We start from the raw sequence: 8488 nt of genomic DNA, 5'->3' as shown, positions 1-8488 counted from the left end.
TTATACATTATATACAGGTTATCATACAGGACATGAACGGGTCGGCACTGGGGCCGAGTGCTCACAACAAACGCGACTGTTCTCGCACGACGACGTCCGGCGAAAACGCGTGACACATCTCACCCCAGTCGGGAGCGACACTCTCTCCCGGTGGGTCGGCGGATCCTGTTTTCGAGGCAGTGCGTTGCTGCTTTTATAATCCCCGAGGAACCATTGTCACTCAAACGGCCCAATACAAAGTCAGCACACGACGGTCGTCCGAGGGGTCCAACCAGCGACCGCGCTGGCCACCCGGTTCAAAGTTCGCGCGCGCGGTGACCTCCAGGCAAAGGGAGGTGCGGCGCCGGGCTGTCTGGCACACGCGGACACGTCCAAACATGCGGATCGTTGAGGCTTCTCCCGCAGGAGGACACCGCTGCCCGACGGCTCAGCATCTTGACTTGTGAAGGGAGAATTAGGGCGCTCGCAGGATAGATTCTGCATCTTGCAGATTCGGAATCCGGGCTTGTGGTAATGGCACAACAGTAGTGACGGTGAAGAAAGCAAGAATACGGTGGAATACAAAACTAGCTTTTATTTGGCGAACCTATGCCCACAAAAACAGGCTACACTTATAGCACAATGATAGCGGCGAACACGGTCGGCGATCGTCTGAAATCTGATCAGCGGGTCAAGTGCGTCGGCTTTTATACAGCTGTCATCGAATGTTCCAGACTAATCGTTCGGACCCGCATGCCTTCCACAAAGTTCTACAACACTCGAGTCACGCGATGAAATCAGATAACACAAGGTTCGGCGACAACACAGCGGATAGAAGCATCGATAACTTTCCAGAAACTTCGGATACATGCAGACGCGTCCCGCGCTGTGCGATAACATTTGTTAGGCGGCGAAACGTGGTCGCCTGTTGAATATAAGTACACGTGTCAATACCCCCCTCTTAAAAAGCATCGACCCGATGCTGCAAACAAACGAAGTTAATAAACAAAAGCACTCGTAGCAAAGAAAACAAAAATAACGAAGTTCGTCAGCGTCCGTAAAAGGGTTTAAGGCGCACCACGTGGACCACTTCAGATCGTGCGCGGCGCCGCTGTGAATGCGAAATGCCGTCTGGCACGACCTCATAGTCCAGTGCGCCAATACGTCGGATGACCTTGTAGGGTCCGAAATATCGTCGGAGTAGTTTCTCACTGAGTCCTCGTCGGCGTATCGGGGTCCAGACCCAAACACGGTCGCCAGGCTGGTATTCGACGAAGCGTCGTCGGAGGTTGTAGTGTCGGCTGTCGGTCCTCTGCTGGCTTTTGATTCGCAGGCGGGCGAGCTGTCGGGCTTCTTCGGCGCGCTAGAGATAGCTAGCGACGTCAACATTCTCTTCGTCAGTGACATGGGGCAGCATGGCGTCGAGCGTCGTCGTCGGGTTCCTGCCGTAAACCAGCTTAAACGGCGTGATCTGTGTTGTTTCTTGCACCGCCGTGTTGTAAGCAAATGTCACGTACGGCAGGACGGCATCGCAGGTCTTGTGTTCGACGTCGACATACATCGCTAGCATGTCGGCGAGGGTCTTATTCAGCCGCTCCGTAAGACCATTCGTCTGCGGGTGGTAGGCCGTGGTCCTCCTGTGCCTTGTCTGACTGTATTTCAGAATGGCTTGGGTGAGCTCCGCTGTAAAGGCCGTTCCTCTGTCGGTGATGAGGACTTCTGGGGAGCCATGTCGAAGCAGGATGTTTTCGACAAAAAATTTCGCCACTTCGGCTGCGCTGCCTTTTTGTAGAGCTTTAGTTTCAGCAAAGCGGGTGAGATAGTCCGTCGCCACGACGATCCACTTATTCCCGGATGTTGATATCGGAAACGGCCCCAACAAATCCATCCCAATCTGCTGGAATGGTCAGCGAGGAGGTTCGATCGGCTGTAGTAATCCTGCTGGCCTTGTCGGTGGTGTCTTGCGTCGTTGACAGTCTCGGCATGTCTTGACGTAACGGGCGACGTCGGCGGTGAGACGCGGCCAGTAATACCTTTCCTGTATCCTCGACAGCGTCCGGGAGAATCCGAGGTGCCCAGCGGTTGGATCGTCGTGTAGGGCGTGCAGTATTTCTGGACGCAGCGCTGACGGTACAACAAGAAGGTAGCTGGCGCGAACTGGTGAGAAGTTCTTCTTCACGAGCAGGTTGTTTTGTAGCGTGAATGACGACAACCCGCGCTTAAATGCCCTAGGGACAACGTCAGTGTTCCCTTCCAAATACTTGACGAGACCTTTTAGCTCCGGGTCTGCTCGTTGCTGTTTAGTGAAGTCTTCCGCGCTTATTATCCCAAGGAAGGCGTCGTCGTCCTCGTCGTCTTGCGGCGGGGGATCGATGGGGGCGCGCGATAAACAGTCGGCGTCGGAGTGTTTTCTTCCGGACTTGTATATTACCGTGACGTCATATTCTTGTAGTCTGAGGCTCCACCGCGCCAGCCGTCCTGAAGGGTCCTTTAAGTTAGCTGGCCAACACAATGCATGATGGTCACTGACGACTTTGAATGGCCTGCCATAGAGGTAAGGGCGGAATTTACCTATAGCCCAAATGATGGCGAGGCATTCCTTTTCAGTCGTAGAATAGTTGCTTTCCGCTTTTGACAGCGACCGGCTAGCATACGATATCACCCTTTCAAGTCCTTCTTTCCTCTGGACTAGGACGGCATCGAGGCCTAGGCTACTGGCGTCAGTGTGGATTTCGGTATCGGCGTCCTCGTCGAAGTGTGCAAGTACCGGCGGCGACTGCATGCGTCGTTTGAGTTCTTGAAATGCCTTGGCCTGCGGCATTTCCCACTTGAACGCGACATCACATTTGGTTAGATGTGTTAGCGGCTCCGCGATGCGTGAGAAGTCCTTGACAAAGCGCCTATAATAGGCACACATGCCAAGGAATCTGCGCACTGCCTTCTTGTCGGTTGGCTGCGGGAACTTTGCGATGGCAGCTGTCTTCTGTGGGTCGGGGCGTACTCCTGATTTGCTGATCACGTGGCCTAGGAACAAAAGCTCATCGTAAGCGAAGCGGCACTTTTCCGGCTTTAGAGTGAGCCCTGATGACTTGATGGCTTCTAACACTGTCGCAAGCCGCCTAAGGTGATCGTCGAAATTTCCGGCGAAGACAACGACGTCATCCAGGTAAACAAGGCACGTCTGCCACTTCAGTCCGGCTAACACCGTGTCCATGACGCGCTGAAACGTTGCAGGCGCCGAGCACAGTCCGAATGGCATGACCTTGAACTCGTAGAGGCCGTCTGGCGTGATGAAGGCAGTCTTTTCGCGATCTCTCTCGTCGACTTCTATTTGCCAGTAGCCAGACTTGAGGTCCATCGACGAGAAGTATTTAGCGTTGCAGAGCCGATCCAATGCGTCGTCTATCCGCGGAAGGGGGTACACATCCTTCTTCGTGATCTTGTTCAGTCGACGATAGTCGACGCAGAAGCGTAGGGTTCCATCCTTTTTCTTTACCAGGACTACAGGAGAGGCCCACGGGCTTTTCGACGGCTGGATGATGTCGTCGCGCAGCATTTCGTCGACTTGTTGCCTAATAGCTTCACGTTCTCGGGTCGAAACTCGGTAAGGGCTCTGGCGGAGTGGTCGAGCGCTCTGTTCGGTTATTATGCGATGCTTTGCAACTGGCGTTTGTCGAATCCTCGATGACGTCGAAAAGCAGTCTTTGTATCGTCGGAGAAGACTTCTGATCTGTTGCTGCTTACTCATAGGAAGACTTGGATTCACGTCGAAGTCTGGTTCGGGGACAATGCTCATCGGGGTAGATGCGGCTGAATCCGAGAGGACAAAGGCATTGCTGGTTTCCACAATTTCCTCGATGTATGCGATTGTCGTGCCCTTGTTGATGTGCTTGAACTCTTGGCTGAAGTTGGTGAGCATAACTTCCACCTGCCCTCCGTGGAGTCGAGCGATCCCTCTTGCGACGCAAATTTCACGGTCGAGCAGTAGATGTTGGTCGCCCTCGATGACGCCTTCTATGTCAGCGGGTGTTTCAGTGCCGACGGAAATAATAATGCTGGCGCGCGGCGGGATGCTCACTTGATCTTCGAGCACACTCAAGGCGTGGTAACTAGGACAGCTCTCCGGCGGTATCGCTTGATCTTGTGACAGCGTTATCGACTTCGACTTCAGGTCGATGACTGCGCCATGTTGATTCAGGAAGTCCATGCCGAGAATGACGTCTCGTGAACACTGTTGGAGGACAACGAAGGTGGCAGGGTAAGTCCGGTCATGAACGGTAATTCTTGCCGTGCAGATCCCAGTCGGCGTAATCAGGTGTCCTCCAGCGGTGCGTATTTGAGGGCCTTCCCATGCAGTCTTAACTTTCCTCAACTGGGCGGCGATGGATCCACTCATGACGGAGTAATCGGCTCCTGTGTCTACTAAGGCGGTGACTGCGTGGCCGTCGAGAAGCACGTCGAGGTCGGTGGTTCTTTGTCTTGCGTTACAGTTAGGTCTCCGCGTCGGATCACGGCTGCGTCGTGTTGAACTGAAGCTGGAACGTCGCGTCGTAAAGTCGTCTTTCGTCGGTGTAGTCTTGGCTTCCTGACTTCGTCGGGACGGCGGCGTGTCATCATTAGGTCGTCGAGATGGTTTCTTCGTCGTCTTCGTCGGCGGCGGAGGATCTTCGTCAGTTCGACGAACAGCAACCGCACCTCCATCGGTTGCTGCTTTTAGTTTTCCGGATATGGGCTCGCTGACCGGCCCCGGGCTGGGCCAGTGTATGGTCGGCGCTGCGGCGACAGGTAGCGGCCTGGTGATGGCGAACGCGACGGTCGTCGAGAGCTCCACTGAGTAGCGGCGAGGTAGTCGGCGATATCGCGAGGGCGTTCACCTCGCTGCGGGCGCGGAGCATTGACGGCGAAACCTCGCAGTCCCATTTCCCGGTACGGGCATCGGCGATACACATGGCCGGCTTCTCCGCAGTGATAGCAGAGCGGACGGTGGTCGGGGGCTCGCCAAATGTCCGTCTTCCTCGCGTAGGCGCGCTGGGCGACGGGTGGGCGTGCTGGCGGCGGCGGCGGCGGACGACGGAATTGCGTCGTTGCAGGGCCCTGGCGTGGTCGCGGAGGGGGACCTTGACGGCGTGCGACGGCGGCGTGGGTCATCGCTTCTGGCTGGGGCTGCAGTAATTGAGGTTGCACCTCAGGAACCCCAAGCGATCGCTGAACCTCATCTTTCACGATGTCAGCGATCGAAGCTACTTGAGGCTGCGACGAAGGCAGGACCTTGCGCAGTTCTTCGCGCACAATGGCCCTGATGGTCTCTTGAAGGTCGTCCGAACCTAGTCCTTGGATGGCATACTGCGGCGTGTGCCCCTGGCGGTTATATTGCCGGGTGCGCATCTCCACAGTTTTCTCGATCGTCGATGCCTCTGCAGAAAACTCAGCCACAGTCTTCGGTGGGTTACGAATAAGTCCGGCGAAAAGGTCTTGCTTGACGCCGCGCATCAGGAAGCGAACTTTTTTCTCCTCCGACATTTCCGGGTCGGCGTGCCGGAAAAGACGGGCCATCTCCTCCGTGAAGATTGCGATCGTCTCGTTTGGCAGCTGCACTCTGGTTTCTAGTAGAGCTTGGGCTCGCTCTTTTCGCACGACGCTTGTAAACGTGTGCAAGAAGCCGCTTCGGAAAAGGTCCCACGTCGTTAAGGTGGCTTCCCGATTCTCGAACCACGTCCTGGCGGCGTCTTCCAATGCGAAATAGACATGCCGCAGCTTGTCGTCGCTGTCCCAACTGTTAAACTTAGCGACCCTCTCATACGTTTCGAGCCAGGTTTCCGGGTCCTCGAATGTTGATCCGCGGAACGTCGGAGGTTCCCTGGGCTGCTGCAGCACGATGGGGGACGCTGGGGCTGCCATTGGGGTTGCCTTGTCCACAATCTTCTTGGTCTTCTCAGGTAGAAGTCCGTGCTCCGGGGGCAGCTGTTGAAGACGGCGGCTTGCTCGATGCTCCGGGACTACGTTGGTGTTCTCTTTGTGCTCCGGGCTTGGATCACGGCTTGTCGGGGGCGTCCGGTACATGAACGAAAAGCACCTCCACCAGATGTCACGTAGTAGTGACGGTGAAGAAAGCAAGAATACGGTGGAATACAAAACTAGCTTTTATTGGGCGAACCTGTGCCCACAAAAACAGGCTACACTTATAGCACAATGATAGCGGCGAACACGGTCGGCGATCGTCGGAAATTTGATCAGCGGGTCAAGTGCGTCGGCTTTTATACAGCAGCCATCGAATGTTCCAGACTAATCGTTCGGACCCGCATGCCTTTCACAAAGTTCTACAACACTCGAGTCACGCGATGAAATCAGATAACACAAGGTTCGGCGACAACACAGCGGTGAGAAGGATTGATAACTTTCCAGAAACTTCGGATACATGCAGACGCGTCCCGCGCTGTGCGATAACATTTGTTAGGCGGCGAAACGTGGTCGCCTGTTGAATATAAGTACACGTGTCAATATTTCAGCGCATGCGTGGCCACGTAGCGGTAGCCGCAAAGCCGTCTTATTACCTTGTTGACAACTGTGCACCCCGTTGGGTACATGCTGAAGGCCAATAGTCGCTATAGCGAAGTAATGGATATAACAAAGTAATTTCGGCTTTCCTTCAACTTCGTTAAAACGAAGTTGGAGTGTACGTTTTCTATTGCACTCTGATTATCTGTGCCAAACGATATGACTGCAAGTCATTTAGTTTCACTGAAAATAAATGTTAAAGATTGGTCGCGTGTTCCTTACTCATACCCACGGATGCATGACGTTTTACTGGCCACCCCGTGTTTGTGACGTGAGAGGCTACACCGCCGACTCGCCCAGAAACGACGAAGCTGGCGCATTTTCTTCGAGCAAAGGCCGACAATCATCGTTTTGACAGGCGGGATGACTGGTGCTTCTCTTCGTCTTGCCGCAGTACCATGCTTCGAGCTCGGAGCACATCTGCTGCCTCTTGCGGTGGCGGCGGATGAAACGCGAACGGCGATCCTTCACCGCTCATATCGTCGCTGAAATCGCCGCTGTCTAGTTCGAAAGAGCTGGAAAAGCTCCCCATGTCGTCGGAAGACATCGCCAGCTTCGCTTTATTGGCGAGCACCACGTGTAGTACATGTTTACACTACGGTTTTGTAGGATCTGACGTCATCGACTCATCGCAGCCCTCACACGAAGCAGCTACCCGTTTCCGTTTCGGTACCTCGTCTATTGGTTATTTAAAACTATTGACACCATTTTAAGATATTATGGTCTTAAAAAAAAAAAAACGCCAGAGTTTCTTCCTCGTGGGTGAGCCAGCGCGTCGAGACTTTGCCACCTGGTCAGGGATAACCGCTGCAATTAGTACCGATTACGTTATTTCCCTCTGCATTCAGAGAAGTACAAATATTGCCTTGAAATTTAGGCCGATTAAGCAAGATGAGCATAACAAGGCCACAAGCACGATCAGACAAATCCAGTGGCATGGTCAGAAACTTTTATTTGGGAGGGGGCTGGGGTACCTGCCCGGTGTGCTCCCGTTTGGCTATGCTACTGCACAAATCCATGCACTAACCATCATTCCCATGGTGGTGGAACGACCTGTTCCCTTTAAAAATTGCTGCAGAAAACTATTATGTGCACCGCATTTGCAATGGGACATTTCTGCTGAGGCAGGGAGACAGGAGGAAATATTAGGGGGCTGAACCTAATATTTCCTCATACCCTAAGACCCTAATACCCTCATACCCTAATAAAGCTGACCCTGGTCATGCACTATAGAGTGTGTTAGGTGCTCTACTCCACTTCATGGAAGGCAAATGGTGGCGCCTTCACATATTTTGAATGTACACGTAAGTTTGAATTAACATGGTCAGTCTACTAGGACATGCCTCAGATCATTTGCGTCTTAATGGGCATCTCTGTCACACACTCCCACATTCGTGAGCCTTGCTTTGACATTTGCCTCGCGCAAGTACTTTCTACATCCTGAAAGACTACGAACTGAGCCTGCCCTGCATGGTTGTGCTCGAATGTGAAAGTTTGAGCATTCTTGATATACATACCCATGTACCTCACAGCTCCATGAATAACGCTCAGACTGCATTCTTTAGTGCAACCTTTAAGCAGCAGCAAAATCCCTAACTCCATCAGCTCATATGAGTGATGAAACGAGAATGTGTCGCCAAGAGTGGATTCTCATTCCGCACAGCCTCAGCAGATGGAAACAGCCACACTGAAGTGATGAGTCACAGTGCAAGCCTGGCTGGTGCAAAGTGCCCATTAATTTTAACAATACGTAGCGACCTGTGCGCCCAGGCAAAGCAAAACATATATAAAAAATTGCATCTGAAAACTAGGTGACCACCAAAGGCGACGCTGGTCATTGTGTCATACAAATAAACAATTATATTGCTTCAGACTGTCACGTTGTGCAACAGAAGTGTCCCCAACAAGCAGCCCTAAAATGCAGTCGAGTGTTGTACTTGAAGGTGTAATCCTC

The sequence above is a fragment of the Dermacentor albipictus genome, chromosome 4, assembly GCF_038994185.2.
Source record: "Dermacentor albipictus isolate Rhodes 1998 colony chromosome 4, USDA_Dalb.pri_finalv2, whole genome shotgun sequence".
NCBI classification, from domain to species: domain Eukaryota; kingdom Metazoa; phylum Arthropoda; class Arachnida; order Ixodida; family Ixodidae; genus Dermacentor; species Dermacentor albipictus.
This window is presented reverse-complemented; position numbering follows the sequence as displayed.